This window comes from Mytilus californianus, unplaced genomic scaffold, assembly GCF_021869535.1.
Source record: "Mytilus californianus isolate M0D057914Y unplaced genomic scaffold, xbMytCali1.0.p SCAF_5, whole genome shotgun sequence".
NCBI classification, from domain to species: Eukaryota; Metazoa; Mollusca; class Bivalvia; order Mytilida; family Mytilidae; genus Mytilus; species Mytilus californianus.
This window is the reverse complement of record NW_026262701.1, coordinates 88,828,850-88,855,975: the sequence shown is the minus strand read 5'-3', so window position 1 is coordinate 88,855,975 and position 27,126 is coordinate 88,828,850. Positions and strand designations below refer to the sequence as shown.

The window sequence follows — 27,126 nt, the reverse complement described above, 5'->3', positions numbered from 1 at the left end:
AAAAATATATGGTTTCTATGTAATTCTACATGAAATAAGTGCAAAAATTACTACTTCCGGTTCACTCAAGGTCACTTCCGGTTGACATTTTTCAAAGTCATATATCACCCAACATTTTGCAAAAGCGCATAAACTATACGATACAATATGAGAAATATCTAAGCGACATATTGCGAAACAAATATTTATCGCAAGAACAAAATTAGGCAGAAGAAAAAAAAATAAATTAAAAACCAATTGTTCAAAGAACAATTGAAGGTCTTTCCACATCAATTTTCTAAATAATTGATAGGAAGCTACTTCTTGGTTACTCAAAGTTATTAATAGCGTCAAAGTATAGATTTCTTCATACTGATTCAATAAATAAATGGTTTCTATATACTTTTGCCTGAAATAAGGGAGATAATTGCCAACTTCCGGTTTAGAAAATGTCACTTCCGGTCTCATATGATAGCTTTATTCACACTGATTCCAAAAATATATAGTTTGTATATACTTATGCCTGTAATAAGGAAGATAATATGCTACTTCCGGTTTATAAAATGTCATTTCTAGTCTCAAATGATAGATTAATGTATGACCATTCAAAAAATATATGGTTTCTATGTAATTCTACATGAAATAAGTGCAAAAATTACTACTTCCGGTTCACTCAAGGTCACTTCCGGTTGACATTTTTCAAAATCATATGTCACCCAACATTTTGCAAAAGATCTTTTGGCTTTATCATGTACCAATATGAAGTAATAATCAATTTACCTTAAAATAAAACATTTCAGGGACAATAACTCCAATAAGATGTCGCTGGATTGTCTCAGACCTAATGTATCATATCTTCATCACAATATAACAAACATTTTGCACTTGTTCTTTAATAAATAACATTAAAAATATCGGAGAAAATGCAAAAACAAGCAAAAGACAAAATTCAGAACATGACCTTGACCTTTGACCTTGACCTCGTTTTCTAAGTTAGGACCTAGGGGTCTCAAATAAAAATATTCCAGGGTTATACGGTTAACAGTTGATTAGTTGAAAACACATACCGACAAATTTATTGTGTAAAGGTAGATAACTCCTATAGAATTTTATCGAATCGCTTCGATCCAAATTAGCCAAAAATTCATGAGAATGTAACGAGCAATTTGTTAAAAGAATTTTGTCGATAACTTTTTTTGTTACGAAGGAGATGCACACAGATGATAAACAGTGAATAGGGAGATAACTCTTGCAAAGAAAACGGTTCGGCTTAGCAGGGTGAAATTTAAAAGCGCATAAACTATACGATACAATATGAGAAATATCTAAGCGACATATTGCGAAACAAACATTTATCGCAAGAACAAAATTTGGCGGAAGAAAAAAAAAAAAAATAATAATAATAATTAAAAACCAATTGTTCAAAGAACAATTGAAGGTCTTTCCACATCAATTTTCTAAATATTTGATGAGAAGATAATTCTGGTTTACTCTAAGCTACTATTGGCGTCCAATCATAAGTTTCTTCATACTGATTCAATAAACATGGTTTCTATAGACTTTTGCCTGAAATAAGGGAGATAATTGTCAACATCCGGTTTAGAAAATGTCACTTTCGGTCTCATGTGATAGCTTTATTTACACTGATTCCAAAAATATATGGTTTATATATACTTTTGCCTGTAAAAAGGGAGATAATTGGCTACTTTCGGTTTAGAAAATGTCACTTCCGGTCTCATATGATAGATTTATTTACACTGATTCCAAAAATATATGGTTTATATATACTTTTGCCTGTAAAAAGGGAGATAAATGGCTACTTCCGGTTTAGAAAATGTCACTTTCGGTCTCATATGATAGCTTTGTTTACACTGATTCCAAAAATATATGGTTTATATATACTTTTGCCTGTAAAAAGGGAGATAATATGCTACTTCCGGTTTATAAAATATCACTTCCGGTCTCAAATGATAGATTAATGTATGACCATTCAAAAAATATATGGTGTCTATGTACTTCTACATGAAATAAGTGCAAAAATGACTACTTCCGGTTCACTCAAGGTCACTTCCGGTTGACATTTTTCAAGGTCATATGTCACCCAACATTTTGCAAAAGATCTTATGGCTTTATCATGTACCAATATGAAGTAATAATCAATTTACCTTAAACTAAAACATTTCAGGGGCAACAACTCGAATAAGATGTCGCTGGATTGTCTCAGACCAAATGTATCATATCTCCATCACAATATAACAAACATTTTGCACTTGTTCTTTAATATATAACATTAAAAATATCGGAGAAAATGCAAAAACAAGCAAAAGACAAAATTCAGAACATGACATTGACCTTTGACCTTGACCTCATTTTCGAAGTTGGGATCCAAGGACCTTAAATAAAAAGACTATAGGTTTATACGGCTTACAGTTTATGAGTTACAAAAACATAACGACAAATTTATTTGATAAGGGTAGATAACTCCTATAAAATTTCATCGAATCGCTTCGATCCAAATTAGCCAAAAATTCCTGAGGATGTAACGAACAATTTGTAAACAGAATTTTGTCGATATCTTTTTTTGTTACGAAGGAGATGCACACAGATGATAAACAGTGAATAGGGAGATAACTCTTACAAAGAAAATGGTTCGGCTTAGCAGGGTGAAATTTAAAAGCGCATTAACTATACGATACAATATGAGAAATATCTAAGCAACATATTACGAAACAAACAATTATCGCAAGAACAAAATTTGGCGGAAGAAAAAAAAAAAAAAATAATAATAATAATCAGAACAAATACAATAGGTCTTTCCACAGAAAAGTGGAAAGACCTAATAATAATCAGAACAAATACAATAGGTCTTTCCACAGAAAAGTGGAAAGACCTAATAATCAGAACAAATACAATAGGTCTTTCCACAGAAAAGTGGAAAGACCTAATTAAGGGAAAAAAATAGAGTTGTCGTTCTTTTCCGTGGACAGGATAGCAACAGCTAGATTCAAGATGTGTAAGTGGAGGGTATAAAAGGGGGAAAGGCGAAAGGAGGGTCCCATGGAGACATTTTTTTATATAAACGGTATATTAGAATGGTGAAACACGCTCATTTATAATATAAATCAATTGCTTTAAAAAAGCAATTGTAAACGGTCTTTCCCCTCTGAAAACATGATTGGTTGGTTGGTTGGTTGGTTGGTTGATTTGTTTGTTAGTTTTGTTTGTTTGTATGTTTGTTTGTTTTATTTGTTCAATGCATGTTTTAACGTCTACCAGTCAATTGTTCACATTACAAGGAGAGAGAAAAAAAAACACAAGTAATAGAAAGATTCAGGTTTAATAGCCCCCCCTAAATAAAAAGAGGGGAGGGACCCCAAGTCCTCATTTTCAGACAAGAGTTTATATTATTGTGTTGGTTAAGTTTCAATATTTAGTTTGGAAAGTTTTTATTCTATTTTAGGTCCCGCGCGCGTCTTTGTCTCGCGCAAGATTGTGGCGTCACGTGACGACGCTTTATAATAGCGAAAACTTAGCATTTTAATTTCTTTTTAGGTGGAGACGTTGGACAGACAACATGTATAGCGACGGAATACACACAATGTATTTCTTTTGTCATTGTAGGAAATTGACGTTTCGATCACAGTTCACAAGCAGTGCATGCTTTGGATTTAATTGATCCGGTGTAACTTTAAAACACGTTTATCGATTATTTTCATACAATGTACATTTTTCAGCAGCAGTTTGTAACACAGATTTGTATTTTAATCTAGGAGCAGACATTTTATTGTAGGATTTCACTGAGATTTACGGACCTAGCAAGCGATTTTCAGGCATTGCAATTTCTTTTCTCTACGGAAATTCTTGGGAGGTAGCTGCACCACGTTGTTCTATGAAGAAGAAATACATGTATACCCTGATGACTGCAAATTTTGAGGTCAATTGGACATGTAGTTTTAGTACAGTAGCGGACACAAGAGTTTGGTCAATTTTTTCGAGAAGAATTGTAATAACAATATTAAAAACCAATTGTTCAAAGAACAATTGAAGGTCTTTCCACATCAATTTTCTAAATAATTGATAAGAAGCTACTTCTGGTTTACTCAAAGCTACTATTAGCGTCAAATCATAGGTTTCTTCATACTGATTCAATAGATATATGGTTTCTAAAGACTTTTGCCTGAAATAAGGGAGATAATTGTCAACTTCCGGTTTAAAAAATGTCACTTCCGGTCTCATATGATAGCTTTATTTACACTGATTCCAAAAATATATGGTTTATATATACTTTTGCCCGTAAAAAGGAAATAATTGGCTACTTCCGTTTTAGAAAATGTCACTTCCGGTCTCATTCGATAGCTTTATTCACACTGATTCCAAAAATATATAGTTTGTATATACTTATGCCTGTAATAAGGGAGATAATATGCTACTTCCGGTTTTAAAATGTCACTTTCGGTCTCAAATGATAGGTTAATGTATTACCATTCAAAAAATATATGGTTTCTATGTATTTTTACATAAAATAAGTGCAAAAATGACTACTTCCGGTTTATTCAAGGTCACTTCCGGTTGATAATTTTCAAGGTCACATGTCACTTAACATTTTCTAAAAGACCGTATTGCTTTATCATGTACCAATCTGAAGTAATAATCAATTTACCTTAAAATAAAACATTTCAGGGGCAATAACTCCTATAAGATGTCACTGGATTGTTTCAGAGCAAATGTATCATATCTTCATCCCAATACAACGAAAATTTTGCGCTAGTTCTTTTATATATATGGTTAAAAATATCAGAGAACCTTGACCTTTGACCTTGACCTCATTTTCTAAGTTAGGCCCCAAGGACCTCAAATAAAAAGACTATAGGTTTATACGGCTTATGGTTTATGAGTTACAAAAACATAACGACAAATTTATTTCATAAAGGTAGATAACTCCTATAAAATTTCATCGAATCGCTTCAATCCAAATTAGCCAAAAATTCCTGAGGATGTAACGAACAATTTAGAAAAAGAATTTTGTCGATATCTTTTTTTGTTACGAAGGAGATGCACACACTTGATAAACAGTGAATAGGGAGATAACTCTTACAAAGAAAATTGTTCGTCTCAGCAGGGTGAAATTTAAAAGCACATAAACTATACGATACAATATGAGAAATATCTAGGCGACATATTGTGAAACAAATATTTATCGCAAGAACAAAATTAGGCGGAAGAAGAAAAAAAATAATAATAATTAAAAACCAATTGTTCAAAGAACAATTGAAGGTCTTTCCACATCAATTTTCTAAATAATTGATGAAAAGCTAAATCTGGTTTACTCAAAGCTACTATTGGCGTCCAATCATAGGTTTCTTCATATTGATTCAAAAAACATATGGTTTCTATAGACTTTTGCCTGAAATAAGGGAGATAATTGTCAACTTCCGGTTTAGAAAATGTCACTTCCGGTCTCATATGATAGCTTTATTTACACTGATTCTAAAAATATATGGTTTATATATACTTTTGCCTGTAAAAAGGGAGATAATTGGCTGCTTCCGGTTTAGAAAATGTCACTTTTGGTCTCATATGATAGATTTATTTACACTGATTCCAAAAAAATATGGTTTATATATACTTTTGCCTGTAAAAAGGGAGATAATTGACTACTTCCGGTTTAGAAAATGTCACTTTCGGTCTCATATGAAAGCTTTATTTACACTGATTCCAAAAATATATAGTTTGTATATACTTATGCCTGTAATAAGGGAGATAATATGCTACTTCCGGTTTATAAAATTTCATTTCCGGTCTCAAATGATAGGTTAACCTATGATCATTCAAAAAATATATGGTTTCTAGGTACTTTTCCGAGAAATAAGTGCAAAAAATACAACTTTTGGTTCACTCAAGGTCACTTCCGGTTTTATTTTTTCAAGGTCATATGTCAACCAACAGTTTGCAAAAGACCCTATGGCTTTATCATGTACCAAGTTGGAGTAATAATCAATTAACCTTAAATTTAATCATTTCAGGGACAATAACTCTTATAAGATATCATTGGATTGTTTCAGACCAAATGTATCATATCTTAATCACAATTAAGCAAAAATTTTGCACTAGTTCTTTAATTTGTAATTTTAAAAGTGACAGAGGAGATCAAATAACAAGGAAAAGTCAAAATTTAGAATATGACCTTGACCTTTGACCTTGGCCTCAATTTCATTCAAATGAACCAAGGAACTCAAATCAATATACCTTAGGTCTCTATCACTTACCATTCATGCTATACATTTATATATCCCTTATGTCAAATAAAGAAGGGGAAATAACTCTCATATGGAGTTTACGTATCGCTTCGGACAAAATTGGAACTAAACATCCTGAGGATATAACGAGCAATTTGGTAAAATAAATTTGTCGCTTTCCTTTGCGGTTACGAAGGAGATGTGTGCACAAGGAAAACAGTGTTGGGGAGATAACTCCTACAAAGAAAATTATTTGGTTACGCAGGGTAATTTTCAAAGGCGTATAAACTTAAATTTCATATACAAAATATCTAAGCGACATATTGCGAAACAAATATTTATCGCAAGAACAAAATTAGGCGGAAGAAAAAAAAATAAATTAAAAACCAATTGTTCAAAGAACAATTGAAGGTCTTTCCACATCAATTTTCTAAATAATTGATAGGAAGCTACTTCTTGGTTACTCAAAGTTATTAATAGCGTCAAAGTATAGATTTCTTCATACTGATTCAATAAATAAATGGTTTCTATATACTTTTGCCTGAAATAAGGGAGATAATTGCCAACTTCCGGTTTAGAAAATGTCACTTCCGGTCTCATATGATAGCTTTATTCACACTGATTCCAAAAATATATAGTTTGTATATACTTATGCCTGTAATAAGGAAGATAATATGCTACTTCCGGTTTATAAAATGTCATTTCCGGTCTCAAATGATAGATTAATGTATGACCATTCAAAAAATATATGGTTTCTATGTAATTTTACATGAAATAAGTGCAAAAATTACTACTTCCGGTTCACTCAAGGTCACTTCCGGTTGACATTTTTCAAAGTCATATATCACCCAACATTTTGCAAAAGCGCATAAACTATACGATACAATATGAGAAATATCTAAGCGACATATTGCGAAACAAATATTTATCGCAAGAACAAAATTAGGCAGAAGAAAAAAAAATAAATTAAAAACCAATTGTTCAAAGAACAATTGAAGGTCTTTCCACATCAATTTTCTAAATAATTGATAGGAAGCTACTTCTTGGTTACTCAAAGTTATTAATAGCGTCAAAGTATAGATTTCTTCATACTGATTCAATAAATAAATGGTTTCTATATACTTTTGCCTGAAATAAGGGAGATAATTGCCAACTTCCGGTTTAGAAAATGTCACTTCCGGTCTCATATGATAGCTTTATTCACACTGATTCCAAAAATATATAGTTTGTATATACTTATGCCTGTAATAAGGAAGATAATATGCTACTTCCGGTTTATAAAATGTCATTTCCAGTCTCAAATGATAGATTAATGTATGACCATTCAAAAAATATATGGTTTCTATGTAATTCTACATGAAATAAGTGCAAAAATTACTACTTCCGGTTCACTCAAGGTCACTTCCGGTTGACATTTTTCAAAATCATATGTCACCCAACATTTTGCAAAAGATCTTTTGGCTTTATCATGTACCAATATGAAGTAATAATCAATTTACCTTAAAATGAAACATTTCAGGGACAATAACTCCAATAAGATGTCGCTGGATTGTCTCAGACCTAATGTATCATATCTTCATCACAATATAACAAACATTTTGCACTTGTTCTTTAATAAATAACATTAAAAATATCGGAGAAAATGCAAAAACAAGCAAAAGACAAAATTCAGAACATGACCTTGACCTTTGACCTTGACCTCGTTTTCTAAGTTAGGACCTAGGGGTCTCAAATAAAAATATTCCAGGGTTATACGGTTAACAGTTGATTAGTTGAAAACACATACCGACAAATTTATTGTGTAAAGGTAGATAACTCCTATAGAATTTTATCGAATCGCTTCGATCCAAATTAGCCAAAAATTCATGAGAATGTAACGAGCAATTTGTTAAAAGAATTTTGTCGATAACTTTTTTTGTTACGAAGGAGATGCACACAGATGATAAACAGTGAATATGGAGATAACTCTTGCAAAGAAAACGGTTCGGCTTAGCAGGGTGAAATTTAAAAGCGCATAAACTATACGATACAATATGAGAAATATCTAAGCGACATATTGCGAAACAAACATTTATCGCAAGAACAAAATTTGGCGGAAGAAAAAAAAAAAAAATAATAATAATAATTAAAAACCAATTGTTCAAAGAACAATTGAAGGTCTTTCCACATCAATTTTCTAAATATTTGATGAGAAGATAATTCTGGTTTACTCTAAGCTACTATTGGCGTCCAATCATAAGTTTCTTCATACTGATTCAATAAACATGGTTTCTATAGACTTTTGCCTGAAATAAGGGAGATAATTGTCAACATCCGGTTTAGAAAATGTCACTTTCGGTCTCATGTGATAGCTTTATTTACACTGATTCCAAAAATATATGGTTTATATATACTTTTGCCTGTAAAAAGGGAGATAATTGGCTACTTTCGGTTTAGAAAATGTCACTTCCGGTCTCATATGATAGATTTATTTACACTGATTCCAAAAATATATGGTTTATATATACTTTTGCCTGTAAAAAAGGAGATAAATGGCTACTTCCGGTTTAGAAAATGTCACTTTCGGTCTCATATGATAGCTTTGTTTACACTGATTCCAAAAATATATGGTTTATATATACTTTTGCCTGTAAAAAGGGAGATAATATGCTACTTCCGGTTTATAAAATATCACTTCCGGTCTCAAATGATAGATTAATGTATGACCATTCAAAAAATATATGGTTTCTATGTACTTCTACATGAAATAAGTGCAAAAATGACTACTTCCGGTTCACTCAAGGTCACTTCCGGTTGACATTTTTCAAGGTCATATGTCACCCAACATTTTGCAAAAGATCTTATGGCTTTATCATGTACCAATATGAAGTAATAATCAATTTACCTTAAACTAAAACATTTCAGGGGCAACAACTCGAATAAGATGTCGCTGGATTGTCTCAGACCAAATGTATCATATCTCCATCACAATATAACAAACATTTTGCACTTGTTCTTTAATATATAACATTAAAAATATCGGAGAAAATGCAAAAACAAGCAAAAGACAAAATTCAGAACATGACATTGACCTTTGACCTTGACCTCATTTTCGAAGTTGGGATCCAAGGACCTTAAATAAAAAGACTATAGGTTTATACGGCTTACAGTTTATGAGTTACAAAAACATAACGACAAATTTATTTGATAAAGGTAGATAACTCCTATAAAATTTCATCGAATCGCTTCGATCCAAATTAGCCAAAAATTCCTGAGGATGTAACGAACAATTTGTAAACAGAATTTTGTCGATATCTTTTTTTGTTACGAAGGAGATGCACACAGATGATAAACAGTGAATAGGGAGATAACTCTTACAAAGAAAATGGTTCGGCTTAGCAGGGTGAAATTTAAAAGCGCATTAACTATACGATACAATATGAGAAATATCTAAGCAACATATTACGAAACAAACAATTATCGCAAGAACAAAATTTGGCGGAAGAAAAAAAAAAAAAAATAATAATAATAATCAGAACAAATACAATAGGTCTTTCCACAGAAAAGTGGAAAGACCTAATAATAATCAGAACAAATACAATAGGTCTTTCCACAGAAAAGTGGAAAGACCTATTAATCAGAACAAATACAATAGGTCTTTCCACAGAAAAGTGGAAAGACCTAATTAAGGGAAAAAAATAGAGTTGTCGTTCTTTTCCGTGGACAGGATAGCAACAGCTAGATTCAAGATGTGTAAGTGGAGGGTATAAAAGGGGGAAAGGCGAAAGGAGGGTCCCATGGAGACATTTTTTTATATAAACGGTATATTAGAATGGTGAAACACGCTCATTTATAATATAAATCAATTGCTTTAAAAAAGCAATTGTAAACGGTCTTTCCCCTCTGAAAACATGATTGGTTGGTTGGTTGGTTGGTTGGTTGATTTGTTTGTTAGTTTTGTTTGTTTGTATGTTTGTTTGTTTTATTTGTTCAATGCATGTTTTAACGTCTACCAGTCAATTGTTCACATTACAAGGAGAGAGAAAAAAAAACACAAGTAATAGAAAGATTCAGGTTTAATAGCCCCCCCCTAAATAAAAAGAGGGGAGGGACCCCAAGTCCTCATTTTCAGACAAGAGTTTATATTATTGTGTTGGTTAAGTTTCAATATTTAGTTTGGAAAGTTTTTATTCTATTTTAGGTCCCGCGCGCGTCTTTGTCTCGCGCAAGATTGTGGCGTCACGTGACGACGCTTTATAATAGCGAAAACTTAGCATTTTAATTTCTTTTTAGGTGGAGACGTTGGACAGACAACATGTATAGCGACGGAATACACACAATGTATTTCTTTTGTCATTGTAGGAAATTGACGTTTCGATCACAGTTCACAAGCAGTGCATGCTTTGGATTTAATTGATCCGGTGTAACTTTAAAACACGTTTATCGATTATTTTCATACAATGTACATTTTTCAGCAGCAGTTTGTAACACAGATTTGTATTTTAATCTAGGAGCAGACATTTTATTGTAGGATTTCACTGAGATTTACGGACCTAGCAAGCGATTTTCAGGCATTGCAATTTCTTTTCTCTACGGAAATTCTTGGGAGGTAGCTGCACCACGTTGTTCTATGAAGAAGAAATACATGTATACCCTGATGACTGCAAATTTTGAGGTCAATTGGACATGTAGTTTTAGTACAGTAGCGGACACAAGAGTTTGGTCAATTTTTTCGAGAAGAATTGTAATAACAATATTAAAAACCAATTGTTCAAAGAACAATTGAAGGTCTTTCCACATCAATTTTCTAAATAATTGATAAGAAGCTACTTCTGGTTTACTCAAAGCTACTATTAGCGTCAAATCATAGGTTTCTTCATACTGATTCAATAGATATATGGTTTCTAAAGACTTTTGCCTGAAATAAGGGAGATAATTGTCAACTTCCGGTTTAAAAAATGTCACTTCCGGTCTCATATGATAGCTTTATTTACACTGATTCCAAAAATATATGGTTTATATATACTTTTGCCCGTAAAAAGGAAATAATTGGCTACTTCCGTTTTAGAAAATGTCACTTCCGGTCTCATTCGATAGCTTTATTCACACTGATTCCAAAAATATATAGTTTGTATATACTTATGCCTGTAATAAGGGAGATAATATGCTACTTCCGGTTTTAAAATGTCACTTTCGGTCTCAAATGATAGGTTAATGTATTACCATTCAAAAAATATATGGTTTCTATGTATTTTTACATAAAATAAGTGCAAAAATGACTACTTCCGGTTTATTCAAGGTCACTTCCGGTTGATAATTTTCAAGGTCACATGTCACTTAACATTTTCTAAAAGACCGTATTGCTTTATCATGTACCAATCTGAAGTAATAATCAATTTACCTTAAAATAAAACATTTCAGGGGCAATAACTCCTATAAGATGTCACTGGATTGTTTCAGAGCAAATGTATCATATCTTCATCCCAATACAACGAAAATTTTGCGCTAGTTCTTTTATATATATGGTTAAAAATATCAGAGAACCTTGACCTTTGACCTTGACCTCATTTTCTAAGTTAGGCCCCAAGGACCTCAAATAAAAAGACTATAGGTTTATACGGCTTATGGTTTATGAGTTACAAAAACATAACGACAAATTTATTTCATAAAGGTAGATAACTCCTTTAAAATTTCATCGAATCGCTTCAATCCAAATTAGCCAAAAATTCCTGAGGATGTAACGAACAATTTAGAAAAAGAATTTTGTCGATATCTTTTTTTGTTACGAAGGAGATGCACACACTTGATAAACAGTGAATAGGGAGATAACTCTTACAAAGAAAATTGTTCGTCTCAGCAGGGTGAAATTTAAAAGCACATAAACTATACGATACAATATGAGAAATATCTAGGCGACATATTGTGAAACAAATATTTATCGCAAGAACAAAATTAGGCGGAAGAAGAAAAAAAATAATAATAATTAAAAACCAATTGTTCAAAGAACAATTGAAGGTCTTTCCACATCAATTTTCTAAATAATTGATGAAAAGCTAAATCTGGTTTACTCAAAGCTACTATTGGCGTCCAATCATAGGTTTCTTCATATTGATTCAAAAAACATATGGTTTCTATAGACTTTTGCCTGAAATAAGGGAGATAATTGTCAACTTCCGGTTTAGAAAATGTCACTTCCGGTCTCATATGATAGCTTTATTTACACTGATTCTAAAAATATATGGTTTATATATACTTTTGCCTGTAAAAAGGGAGATAATTGGCTGCTTCCGGTTTAGAAAATGTCACTTTTGGTCTCATATGATAGATTTATTTACACTGATTCCAAAAAAATATGGTTTATATATACTTTTGCCTGTAAAAAGGGAGATAATTGACTACTTCCGGTTTAGAAAATGTCACTTTCGGTCTCATATGAAAGCTTTATTTACACTGATTCCAAAAATATATAGTTTGTATATACTTATGCCTGTAATAAGGGAGATAATATGCTACTTCCGGTTTATAAAATTTCATTTCCGGTCTCAAATGATAGGTTAACCTATGATCATTCAAAAAATATATGGTTTCTAGGTACTTTTCCGAGAAATAAGTGCAAAAAATACAACTTTTGGTTCACTCAAGGTCACTTCCGGTTTTATTTTTTCAAGGTCATATGTCAACCAACAGTTTGCAAAAGACCCTATGGCTTTATCATGTACCAAGTTGGAGTAATAATCAATTAACCTTAAATTTAATCATTTCAGGGACAATAACTCTTATAAGATATCATTGGATTGTTTCAGACCAAATGTATCATATCTTAATCACAGTTAAGCAAACATTTTGCACTAGTTCTTTAATTTGTAATTTTAAAAGTGACAGAGGAGATGAAATAACAAGGAAAAGTCAAAATTTAGAATATGACCTTGACCTTTGACCTTGGCCTCAATTTCATTTAAATGAACCAAGGAACTCAAATCAATATACCTTAGGTCTCTATCACTTACCATTCATGCTATACATTTATATATCCCTTATGTCAAATACAGAAGGGGAAATAACTCTCATATGGAGTTTACGTATCGCTTCGGTCAAAATTGGACAAAACATCCTGAGGATATAACGAGCAATTTGGTAAAATAAATTTGTCGCTTTCTTTTACGGTTACGGAGGAGATGCTTGCACAAGGAAAACAGTGTTCGGGGAGATAACTCCTACAAAGAAAATTATTTGGTTACGCAGGGTAAATTTGAAAGGCGCATAAACTGTTCGATATCATATACCAAATATCTAAGCGACATATTGCGAAACAAATATTTATCGCAAGAACAAAATTAGGCGGAAGAAAAAAAAAATAATAATAATTTAAAACCAATTGTTCAAAGAACAACTGAGGGTCTTTCCAAATCAATTTTCTAAATAATTGATGAAAAGCTAATTCTGCTTTACTCAAAGCTACTATTGGCGTCCAATCATAGGTTTCTTCATACTGATTCAATAAAGATATGGTTTCTATAGACTTTTGCCTGAAATAAGGGAGATATTTGTCAACTTCCATTTTAGAAAATGTCACTTCCGGTCTCATATGATAGCTTTATTTACACTGATTCCAAAAATATATGGTTTATGTATACTTTTGCCTGTAAAAAGGGAGATAATTGGCTACTTCCGGTTTAGAAAATGTCACTTTCGGTCTCATATGATAGATTTATTTACACTGATTCCAAAAATATATGGTTTATATATACTTTTGCCTGTAAAAAGGGAGATAATTGACTACTTCCGGTTTAGAAAATGTCACTTTCGGTCTCATATGAAAGCTTTATTTACACTGATTCCAAAAATATATAGTTTGTATATACTTATGCCTGTAATAAGGGAGATAATATGCTACTTCCTGTTTATAAAATTTCATTTCCGGTCTCAAATGATAGGTTAACCTATGATCATTCAAAAAATATATGGTTTCTAGGTACTTTTCCGAGAAATAAGTGCAAAAAATACAACTTTTGGTTCACTCAAGGTCACTTCCGGTTGACATTTTTCAAGGTCATATGTCACCCAACATTTTGCAAAAGATCTTATGGCTTTATCATGTACCAAGTTGGAGTAATAATCAATTAACATTAAATTGAATCATTTCAGGGACAATAACTCATATAAGATATCATTGGATTATTTCAGACCAAATGTATCATATTTTAATCACAATTTAGCAAACATTTTGCACTAGTTCTTTAATTTGTAATTTTAAAAGTGACAGAGGAGATCAAATAACAAGGAAAAGTCAAAACTTAGAATATGACCTTGACCTTTGACCTTGGCGTCAATTTCATTTAAATGAACCAAGGAACTCAAATCAATATACCTTAGGTCTCTATCACTTACCATTCATGCTATACATTTATATATCCCTTATGTCAAATACAGAAGGGGAAATAACTCTCATATGGAGTTTACGTATCGCTTCGGTCAAAATTGGACAAAACATCCTGAGGATATAACGAGATATTTGGTAAAATAAATTTGTCTCTTTCTTTTACGGTTACGGAGGAGATGCTTGCACAAGGAAAACAGTGTTCGGGGAGATAACTCCTACAAAGAAAATTATTTGGTTACGCAGGGTAAATTTCAAAGGCGCATAAACTGTTAGATATCATATACCAAATATCTAAGCGACATATTGCGAAACAAATATTTGTCGCAAGAACAAAATAAGGCGGAAGAAGAAAAAAAAAATAATAAAAATTAAAAACCAATTGTTCAAAGAACAATTGAAGGTCTTTCCACATCAATTTTCTAAATAATTGATGAGAAGCTAACTCTGGTTTACTCAAAGCTACTATTGGCGTCCAATCATAGGTTTCTTCATACTGATTCAATAAACATATGGTTTCTATAGACTTTTGCCTGAAATAAGGGAGATAATTGTCAACTTCCGGTTTAGAAAATGTCACTTCCCGTCTCATATGATAGCTTTATTTACACTGATTCCAAAAATATATGGTTTATATATACTTTTGCCTGTAAAAAGGGAGATAATTGGCTACTTCCGGTTTAGAAAATGTCACTTCCGGTCTCATATGATAGATTTATTTACACTGATTCCAAAAATATATAGTTTATATATACTTTTGCCTGTAAAAAGGGAGATAATTGGCTACTTCCGGTTTAGAAAATGTCACTTTCGGTCTCATATGATAGCTTTATTTACACTGATTCCAAAAATATATGGTTTATATATACTTATGCCTGTAATAATGGAGATAATATGCTACTTCCGGTTTATAAAATATCACTTCCGGTCTCAAATGATAGATTAATGTATGACCATTCAAAAAATATATGGTTTCTATCTTCTTCTACATGAAATAAGAGCAAAAATGACCACTTCCGGTTCACTCAATGTCACTTCCGGTTGACATTTTTCAAGGTCATATGTCACCCAACATTTTGCAAAAGATCTTATGGCTTTATCATGTACCAATATGAAGTAATAATCAATTTATCTTAAAATAAAACATTTCAGGGGCAATAACTCCAATAAGATACCGCTGGATTGTCTCAGACCAAATGTATCATATCTTCATTACAATAAAACAAACATTTTGCACTTGTTCTTTTATATATATCTTTAAAAGTGTTTGAGAAAATGCAAAAACAAGGAAAAGTCAAAATTTAGAACTTGACCTTGACCTTTGACCTTGACTTCATTTTCTAAGTTTGATTCCTAGGGGCCTCATATAAAAACATTCCAGGGTTATACGGTTAAAGGTTTATGAGATAAAAAAACATACCGACAAATTTTTTTGGTAAAGGTAGATAACTCCTATAAAATTTCATCTAATCACTTCCATCCAAATTAGCCAAAAATTCCTGAGGATGTAACGAACAATTTAGAAAAAGAATTTTGTCGATATCTTTTTTTTGTTACAAAGGAGATGCACACACTTGATAAACAGTGAATAGGGAGATAACTCTTACAAAGAAAATTGTTTGTCTAAGCAGGGTGAAATTTAAAAGCGCATAAACTATACGATACAATATGAGAAATATCTAAGCGACATATTGCGAAACAAATATTTATCGCAAGAACAAAATTAGGCGGAAGAAAAAAAATAAATAAATAATAATAATAATCAGAACAAATACAATAGGTCTTTCCACAGAAAAGTGGAAAGACCTAATAATCAGAACAAATACAATAGGTCTTTCCACAGAAAAGTGGAAAGACCTAATTAAAAACCAATTGTTCAAAGAACAATTGAAGGTCTTTCCACATCAATTTTCTAAATAATTGATAGGAAGCTACTTCTGGTTTACTCAAAGTTATAAATAGCGTCAAAGTATAGATTTCTTCATACTGATTCAATAAATAAATGGTTTCTATATACTTTTGCCTGAAATAAGGGAGATAATTGCCAACTTCCGGTTTAGAAAATGTCACTTCCGGTCTCATATGATAGCTTTATTCACACTAATTCCAAAAATATATAGTTTGTATATACTTATGTATGTAATAAGGAAGATATTATGCTACTTCCGGTTTATAAAATGTCACTTCTGGTCTCAAATGATAGGTTAACCTATGATCATTCAAAAAATATATGGTTTCTAGGTACTTTTCCATGAAATAAGTGCAAACAATACTACTTCCGGTTCACTCAAGGTCACTTCCGGTTTCCTTTTTTCAAGGTCATATGTCAACCAACAGTTTGCAAAAGACCTTATGGCTTTATCATGTACCAAGTTGGAGTAATAATCAATTAGGTCTCTATCACTTACCATTCATGCTATACATTTATATATCCCTTATGTCAAATACAGAAGGGGAAATAACTCTCATATGGAGTTTACGTATTTGCTTCGGTCAAAATTGGACAAAACATCCTGAGGATATAACGAGCAATTTGGTAAAATAATTTTGTTGCTTTCTTTTACGGTTACGGAGGAGATGCACACACAAGGAAAACAGTGTTCGGGGAGATAACTCCTACAAAGAAAAGTATTCGGTTAAGCAGGGTCAATTTCAAAGGCGCATAAACTGTTCGATATCATATATGAAACATATAAGCGACATCTAGCGAAACAAAAATTTATCGCAAGAACAAAATTTGGCGGAAGAAAAAAAAAAAATTAAAAACCGATTGTTCAAAGAACAATTGAAGGTATTATCACATCAATTTTCTAAATAATTGATGAGAAGCTAATTCTGGTTTACTCAAAGCTACTATTGGCGTCCAATCATAGGTTTCTTCATACTGATTCAATAAACATATGGTTTCTATAGACTTTTGCCTGAAAAAAGGGAGATGATTGTCAACTTCCGGTTTAGACAATGTCACTTCCGGTCTCATATGATAGCTTTATTTACACTGATTCCAAAAATATATGGTGTATATATACTTTTGCCTGTAAAAAGGGAGATAATTGGCTACTTCCGGTTTAGAAAATGTCACTTCCGGTCTCATATGATAGATTTATTTACACTGATTCCAAAAATATATGGTTTATATATACTTTTGCCTGTAAAAAGGGAGATAATTGGCTACTTCCGGTTTAGAAAATGTCACTTTGGTTCTTATATGATAGCTTTATTTACACTGATTCCAAAAATATATGGTTTATATATACTTATGCCTGTAATAAGGGAGATAATATGCTACTTCCGGTTTATAAAATATCACTTCCAGTCTCAAATGATAGATTAATGTATGACCATTCAAAAAATATATGGTTTCTATGTACTTCTACATGAAATAAATGCAAAAATGACTACTTCCGGTTCACTCAAGGTCACTTCCGGTTGACATTTTTCAAGGTCATATGTCACCCAACATTTTGCAAAAGATCTTATGGCTTTATCATGTACCAAGTTGGAGTAATAATCAATTAACATTAAATTGAATCATTTCAGGGACAATAACTCATATAAGATATCATTGGATTATTTCAGACCAAATGTATCATATTTTAATCACAATTTAGCAAACATTTTGCACTAGTTCTTTAATTTGTAATTTTAAAAGTGACAGAGGAGATCAAATAACAAGGAAAAGTCAAAATTTAAAATATGACCTTGACCTTTGACCTTGGCCTCAATTGCATTTAAATGAACCAAGGAACTCAAATCAATATACCTTAGGTCTCTATCACTTACCATTCATGCTATACATTTATATATCCCTTATGTCAAATACAAAGGGGAAATAACTCTCATATGGAGTTTACGTATCGCTTCGGTCAAAATTGGAAAAAACATCCTAAGGATATAACGAGCAATTTGGTAAAATAAATTTCTTTTACGGTTACGGAGGAGATGCTTGCACAAGGAAAACAGTGTTCGGGGAGATAACTCCTACAAAGAAAATTATTTGGTTTCGCAGGGTAAATTTCAAAGGCGCATAAACTGTTCGATATCATATACCAAATATCTAAGCGACATATTGCGAAACAAATATTTATCGCAAGAACAAAATTAGGCGGAAGAAAAAAAAAAAAAATAATCAGAAGAAAACCAATAGGTCTTTCCACAGAAAAGTGGAAAGACCTAATAATCAGAACAAATACAATAGGTCTTTCCACAGAAAAGTGGAAAGACCTAATAATCAGAACAAATACAATAGGTCTTTCCACAGAAAAGTGGAAGGACCTAATAATAATCAGAACAAATACAATAGGTCTTTCCACAGAAAAGTGGAAAGACCTAATAATCAGAAGAAAACCAATAGGTCTTTCCACAGAAAAGTGGAAAGACCTAATAATCAGAAGAAAACCAATAGGTCTTTCCACAGAAAAGTGGAAAGACCTAATAATAAATATAAATCAATTGTTTTAAAAACAATTGTTAACGGTCTTTCCCCTCCGAAACATGATTGATTGATTGATTGATTGATTGATTGATTGATTGATTGATTGACTTATTACACCCGTGAGATAAGGTCGCTTGAAACAAGCAAACACGAAACAAATGAGATCTTGGACCTGTATTAAACACAAGGGACCACAACAAGCATGTAATGGTTGGTTGGTTGGTAGGTAGGTGGTTTGGTTGGTTGGTTAAACACATGGGGCCGATCCACTAGGACAACGCAAAAAGGGAATTGAGAGTCTAGTGCCCGTGTTTAAACACGGAACACGTGAAAAAGGCATTGAGAGCCTAGTGCCCGTGTTTAAACACTCGAGACCTAGCCTATAGGATCACGTGAAAAAGGCATTGAGAGCCTAGTGCCCGTGTTTAAACACTCGAGACCTAACCTCTAGGAACACGTGATAAAGGCATTGAGAGCCTAGTGCCCGTGTGTAAACACTAGAGACCTAGCCTCTAGGAACACGTGAAAAAGACATTTAGAGCCTAGTGCTCGTGTTTAAACACTTGAGACCTAGCCTCTAGGAACACGTGAAAAAGGCATTGAGAGCCTAGTGCCCGTGTTTAAACACTCGAGACCTAGCCTCTAGGAACACGTAAAAAAGGCATTTAGAGCCTAGTGCTCGTGTTTAAACACTTGAGACCTAGCCTCTAGGAACACGTGAAAAAGGCATTTAGAGCCTAGTGTTCGTGTTTAAACACTTGAGACCTAGCCTCTAGGAACACGTGAAAAAGGCATTGAGATCCTAGTGCCCGTGTTTAAACACTCGAGACCTAGCCTCTATGAACACGTGAAAAAGGCATTGAGAGCCTAGTGCCCGTGTTTAAACACTCGAGACCTAGCCTCTATGAACATGTGAAAAAGGCATTGGGAGCCTAGTGCCCGTGTTCAAACACTTGAGACCTAGGCTCTAGGAGCACACGAAAAGGGGTCCGTGCAACATTTTAGCTATATACAAGTTATGATATTTGTAGGAACATGCAAGGATTTAAAAATATCCTTGCATCTTCCTTTATAAATGTTCTTTTTTTTATAGTGCTTCCCGGAATTTGTGACTTATTTTTTACTTATTGATCTTATTGTGTGTGCATTGTATTCAATTTTGTATTTAAAATGGCCCGACCTGACCTGCATGGATCTTTTGTATTTAACCTATGTGATTAATTCTTTCCGAAAAGGGGGAAACCCCTATTTTATTTTAGGTAGCAGGCGTTGCACCGGATGGTTGACATGATTGTGACGTCACCAAGCTGATTGATATGCACAAGAAAGATAGTTTATTTAATTCAGTTGCAGAGAGAGACGTCGTTCTGACCACACCTATGTATAAAGAATGTGCAAACGGATTTAATTTTCTTTCATTTACAGGTCATTGAAGTCTGATCATGCATGCTTTTTTCGTACACATATTTACGGGAACACAGATTTCATTTTAATGCATTTGATTCTAGGATTTTACTACTATTTACGAACTTTGGAGAGAATTCTACGTAATTGATTTTAATTTCTCAATCCAGATTGGAACGTTAAGCGGACTGCACGTGATTTATACTGCTAACGGAAAATATATTTTTTCGATTTTTTTTACAGGTAAACTATTGTCCAATCGCTGACCACTGGTCGACTCATTCATTGCATGCACACAAAAATAATGCTGGTGTTATAGTACTTTAAAAAACGTTTATCGAGTAATTTTCAGAAATATATGTACATGATTTGGAGCAGATATTTTATTTTGCAGGAATAGATTTGTATTTCAGAAAGAAATTTATTCATAAAAAAAGAAGGATTAGCATTTTTATAATAAAATAGAAATGGGATTCCTAAAAAAAAAATGGGGGGGGGGGGCTAGATGGGTAGTTGTGGGCATTGGATGATTTACAAAGATAAATTGCATGTACGCATCATGAGAGCTGTAAAGTTTGAAGCTATTATTAGTCAATTTGTTGATTTTTCCATTTCAGTGGCATGAAAACCCCCAAAATACTACGCGTATTATTTCGACAAATATTCACGACATAAATAATGTCGCGACTAACATTTTGCTCACATTTTTTTCAATTTTACCACTAACTTTTTTCTGAGTAAAAAACAGTTTGAAGTGAATGTCAAAATTTAGAACATGACCTTGACCTTTGACCTTGACTTTATTTTCTAAGTTGGGACCCAAGGACTTTCAATAAAGCTACTCTAGGTTTATACGGCTTACGGTTTATGAGTTTATATGCATATCACTTATATCAAATGCATAAGGGGAAATAACTCTCTTATGGAGACTCCGGAGAACTGTGGTGCAAACCGACTCATCATCTTGAAGATATAGGAAGCATTTTGGTAAAATAAATTTGTCGTAATCTTTTACGGTTGCGAAGGAGTAGTGGGCACAAGAAAAACAGTGTTCGGGGAGATAACTCTTACAACGTAAAGTGTACAGTTTTACAGGGTCAGTTCCAAAAGCGCAATAACTGTTCGATATCATATGCGAAAAATCTAAGCGACATCTTGCAAAACCACAATACTACGCAAGAACAAAATGTGGCGGAAGAAAAAAATAAAATCTCAGAACAAAACCAATAGGTCTTTCCACAGAAAAGTGGAAAGACCTAATAAGAGCGTCTTACCGCCGCCAAAGACTACTTAGTGCTTACAGAACATATTATCAAATAAAAAAAAAATGAAAATTAATTGACAAATTCGAAAAACCATCGTATTGCATGCTTGTCTGACGAATATGCATGCAATATACATGAAGTTCTCTTATAGTTGTGGCCTGTTATCTATTTCTCGTTATTTAATTTAAATAGTAATAATAAACTCAACGAAGGCTGGTTTATTATTATATTGAAATTATGGGTGCATTTCTTTCTAACCTAAATTTTGTAAACGTTGTGTGGCGTTTTTTGTCGTTTTCTAAACGCTACAAAAGTAGAAACAAATACATCGTTTAATTAGTGTTTTCTGACCCTGTTTGAACTTTTAATAATGCATGCACATGTTGTTGGTAAATACTAAACAGACTTATTACGCGGTTATAATTAAATGCGGTTCCTTCAACCAACATACCTAATAAATCTCAAGACTTTACACCGTTTTTTTCTATTTCATATGTATGAATGTTTGTTGCCTATAATTAAGATTATTACTAACATGCAGTGTTTTTGGAATTTTTGCTTATACTGTTAAATCATGGGTCCCTTTTCAAAAGTCTCCCAACTATTGCCTTAATTAAGCAAGTTATTCTTTTATATTTTTGTTACGTTTATACGCTATCATAGGCACTACTAAGGGTGAAAATTTCACTGCATTGTTTGTCTTTTTGCAAATTGTTCCAATGTTTTTTTTTATTTTAATAAAATTCAAGGTTGAAGTTAGAAACAAATGTAGCGTTTGTACTAACAAACGATGAACGACAAACTGTAGACGCATATTTAGCGAGTGCATAGTTTGTCAAAGTTTATGTAAACTTTGCAAACGTATGTTAAAAACAAATGATCAAAACATGTGCGCGCTTAGCTGTTTGCATCGTTTGTGTTAGAAAGAAATGCACTCTAAATAACTCGAGTTGATATCAAGCGATATCCCATTCTCACTCGTTATGAAATCTATAATATTCGCTGCATGTTTTTTATCGGCGCGTGTCATACTTTTGTTATATGTCATGCGTGACCAATGGTTATTAAGAATATTAACGGTGATTAAAAATTATCCAATAAACAACTAGTAAAGACAAAAATGTGTACACTGAAGAGACTTTTATTGTAAGCTGTTGTAGCTACAGTTTAACAAAAATTGTTGAATAATAGCGAACTTAAATGATAGGATTCATAAATATTATGGTTATTGAAAATCTTTAGGGAAATAAAATTTAGAAGAATAAAGCAATTAACCCGTTTTTGTCACTTTTAATAAAAAACAGAAATAAATGAAATTGAATGTTACATCGTTTGATCGTTGTCAATTAGAAGAGAAATTGTATTTAACAAGATAAATTGAAAAAAAATACCATAAACTTTTTCGTCGTTAATTTGGCATATCAAGAAACTTTATTTTATAATTTAGCTATAATTCAATTTGTGCCGGAAAATATTAGCAAAATTTTCTTTAAATTGAAAGTTCGAACTTATTCGTGACATAAAGTTTGCATTTTTCATATATAATTCATTAAACTTTATTGACCTTATTTTTTCCCCTCAATATGCATGAGCTATTTGCCACTGCTCGTTAAGGAAAAAAAAAAAAACTATTCCATCTTTAATGAGCTATCGTCTGTTTAATATTTATATTTGTTTCATATTTTGTTACTATTCTCTAAACTTATTTCATGCAGTAAGATTTTTTTTCTACACAGAAATCGTTCTTGTCCATTATTACGTTCCTTGAACAGGTTTAAATATAAAACTACAAATCTTACAAAAAAATAATTGTTGCAGTAGCTCCTGTGCTATGATCTGGATAATGCACAGCTTAGGTGTGCATGAATTATCTTAAATATATTGCACAGTTCAAATGTAATCTTATCTTTAGGGGCGGACACAGGACTTTTCAAAGTCACAGGGGCGTAAAGACAAATTTTGACGATTTTGGGGTTAACTGTTTTATAAGTTTCCAATCAAAGCGCACACCCCAACCCCATTCAAATCCGCCATTCCCGCGGTCCCCTTGCAATTTACATTTTTGTACAGACTTCGTCGATTCAAAATATGGAATAGAAATTGTATCTCATTCTTTGGAATGGAATTTATTACCACATATTGAATATTAATTCCCTTTTAGTGACTTTTTTGGGATCAAATGTAATGAGGTTTATTTTTGGGTATATGCAACGGGAAAAATACTAATTAGTTGAAGATCAATCAGACTGCGTTTAGATACGACATGTCTTCAAAATTATTACAGGTTCAAAAGGGGGGAGTTGGTTAAAATTGGAAAAATAAAACGTTTTTTTTTTTTTACTTTGCACTTCAAATTTTAAGTACAAACCTCTTCTATCATCTCCCTCTGAACAAATTCTTGAGGAAAATCTATATTCAATTACCCTTTCAATTTTAATTGTCTTTAACAAATTTAAAAGTACATTAAACGGAACTTAAACTGTAGGAGACGCAGTTATAGTTATACACCGAGGGATAGGTGTGTCTGGATAAGAAACCCCGTCGGCCGGAGGCCGGAGGGGTTTCTTATCCAGACACACCGTATCCCGAGGTGTATAACTAACTTACACCCCATTCTAAACCCTATATTTGTTAACATTGATTATCAAATGAATAAAAAAAACCGATAGCATATTTATTGACAATACCAAACCATGACTTATAAGAATTTTTTTGTATTACATGAAACCCCACTAGTAACCTTTCTTTGGTTATCTTCGTTCAAACTTTGACAAGTGAGTATATTTTACAGATGTCAAGTTGTTTTGCATATTCCCGTTAAATCCTGTGCTAATATGGATCAGAGGGTCAAGGTTGACCGTTTCGTGTATTCTTATTACAAAGAAACAATACATCATGTTCCTTGTATGCAGTTGTCAATATGGACGGGTATAAGACGGACGACATTTTGTGGCAAGCGTTGGATTTGGTAGAAGAGACTTAAGATAAAGGCAATATTATAATCCAAAGTACTGACCGGTATCAGTGTAATAAAGGTAATCATAACTGTATTTTATATCTTATGGTTTTATAAACCCCCCCCCCTCTTATCGAGAATAAACAAACATTCATATTCCAACATACTAAGGGATAGGTGTGACCCGACTACCAGACACGCTCAACATACAAAGAAAGAGATTTAATATTTAGGAACTCCCTTTTTAGGGGGCAAACAGGGCTGATCCAGCTGGGGGTTCCCAACTCAACAAAAAAGGGGGGTCCAACCATTCAAATGCATTGATCTTTTTGGGTCCAAACCGCGGAAACCCACTCCAGATCGGCCAATGGGTAACCGGGGGGGGGGGGGGGGGGTCCCGGGAGTTAGAATCCCCATTTTTTTAAAGACCAATGCTTAAGAATAGAGACATATGACTGGAATAAAATAAATTGCTTCAAGCAAAAGAGTATTTAAAGGATTATTTTTGTATTCAAAATAGATGCTTAATTCTTTTTTTTCGCTATCGGAATTTCCTAAAATGTGTTTTTTAATATCTTGAAACAATTTGTAGTGAACACTATTAGTAATTTCTTATGTTCATGCTATTTAAAAAATAATCAATCTCTATTGTTACGAATAACAATGGACTTTGTTTGCGGGATGTAGAAGCAGGGGTTTCCAGAAACCCCGCTCGTCACACCCTGTGGTCAAAATCCTTTGTTATTCGTAACAATAGATCTATTCAATTTACACTTGTTTCAGAAATAGAAACTATGAAGTATAACAATAGAACTGGGGTGTAATGTTGGTTTAACGTCTATAAGACAGCAATCAAATGACAAAAAAACCCATAAGGACACCTAGAGGGCAATTAACATATAGTGTTCAACAATAGACGAGCGCCTACACAATATGTCAAGTTCTAAATCGTCCCGAATTTATATATAGAAATTGTGAATACATTTAACCAGAAAAATAAAACACATTTATTAGATGTCTCTGATTTAACAGAAACGATCAAAGGTCTGTCATTAAAAGAGGGGCGAGAGATACCAGAGGGACATTCAAACTCATATGTCGAAATAAAAATTAAAACGTGATTCTCCAACTAATTTAATAATTAAGGAGAAAGCCTGAATATAAAAAAAGTTTATAATTCAATCTCAAATTTTACTACTTAAAGGCCTATGTCCCCTTTCAAGAAAACTTTTCTGAGAGCCGTTGATTGAATATCGTCCGAATATTTTCAAAAACGTTCATGTAATATGATGCTGTCATGGGTTACAACAGGTCCGGGAACACAGTTATCGTAACAAAAACAGTCCCTAGTGTGGACGGTGTGTTACCATTTTTTTTTATATCCTTTCCAAATTTATTACTTCATGTTTTTTGCCTCAAATAGCAAGTAGGGAGATGAAATTACACAGTGAAAAAAAAATGGGTGATGAATTTGTAAGGAAAGTAGTGATTTGGTTCAGCAAAAAGGTTAAAAATTAGTATTTCGAAAGCTGTCAAAAGAAATCAACACCCCCTTAACATAAAATTGTCCATGTTTTGAGTTAGAGCTGATGAAGTTTTCTATAATTTTGTGATATATTTTGTCCCAAAATTAGTACACTACACTGCAAAAATTATACTGAGAAAGCGCAGGTGGGATTTTTTTTATTTTCATTTATTGTCTAGAAAAAATTAACTACGAAATAACTGTGTTCCCGGGCCAACCGTTACTGGTCAGTCATATCGGTATATATTATTTAATCTGCTCGTCGTTTGGGTCAGGTAAGGACACCCGAACCGTGCAGATTAAATGACATTTAGCAATTTGCATGTTCAATAACTATAAAATATTTAGAATTTGTGTGTCGAGTTGATGAAGGGTAGAAAAGTATTTTTACCTACAATTAAATACCTACACAGTGTGTTTTCCTAGGAATTAACCTTGCGATTTTCTACACTATAATTTGGCTAAATTCAATAATGCACTGCTAAACAAATGTTAAATAATTATATTAATAATTAAGAACCAATTGTTCAGAGAACAATTGAAGGTCTTTCCACCCATAAAGATCAATTTTGATATAGAACTATTAAAATTCAGTTGGATATATCATATCCAGCGTCAAATGATAGCTTATTGTACACTGATTCCAAAAATATATGGTTTCTATACATTTTTTTCTAAATAAGGGAGATAAATTGTTACTTCCGGTTTGAAATATGTCACTTACGGTTGTATTTGATAGTTAACTTGATACTCATTCCAAAAATATATGGTTCAATATACTTTAACATTAAATAAGTACAAAAAATAGCTACTTCCGGTTTACACCAGGTCACTTCCGGTTGGCTTTTCCATGGTCAAGTGGCTTGCAACGTAATGCAAAAAGTCCCATGGTTTTATAATGTATACATATGAGGTAAAAGCAAAGGTCAAAATCTAGAACGTCAATTTTACCTATGACCTTGAGCTCAAT

At 32.7% G+C, this 27,126-nt stretch overlaps 2 long non-coding RNA genes across 5 annotated transcripts; one reads left to right on the top strand and one right to left on the bottom strand.

Moving 5' to 3' along the window:
- Positions 1-892: 892 nt before the first annotated feature.
- Positions 893-19,747, bottom strand: LOC127701736 (uncharacterized). Of its 4 annotated transcripts, XR_007982186.1 has the most exons (5): positions 19,707-19,747; positions 19,577-19,641; positions 18,847-19,381; positions 2,345-2,920; positions 893-959 (listed from the first exon to the last, which is right to left on the bottom strand). It is a non-coding gene; the product is annotated as an uncharacterized LOC127701736 (long non-coding RNA). The 4 variants fall into 4 exon arrangements; XR_007982184.1 differs by having other exon boundaries at positions 19,577-19,728; XR_007982187.1 differs by lacking the exons at positions 893-959; positions 2,345-2,920 and adding exons at positions 7,513-7,914; positions 9,300-9,875 and having other exon boundaries at positions 19,577-19,728.
- On the top strand, positions 953-5,082 carry LOC127701747 (uncharacterized). The gene is made up of 2 exons (XR_007982199.1): positions 953-1,067; positions 4,910-5,082. It is a non-coding gene; the product is annotated as an uncharacterized LOC127701747 (long non-coding RNA).
- Positions 19,748-27,126: the final 7,379 nt, after the last annotated feature.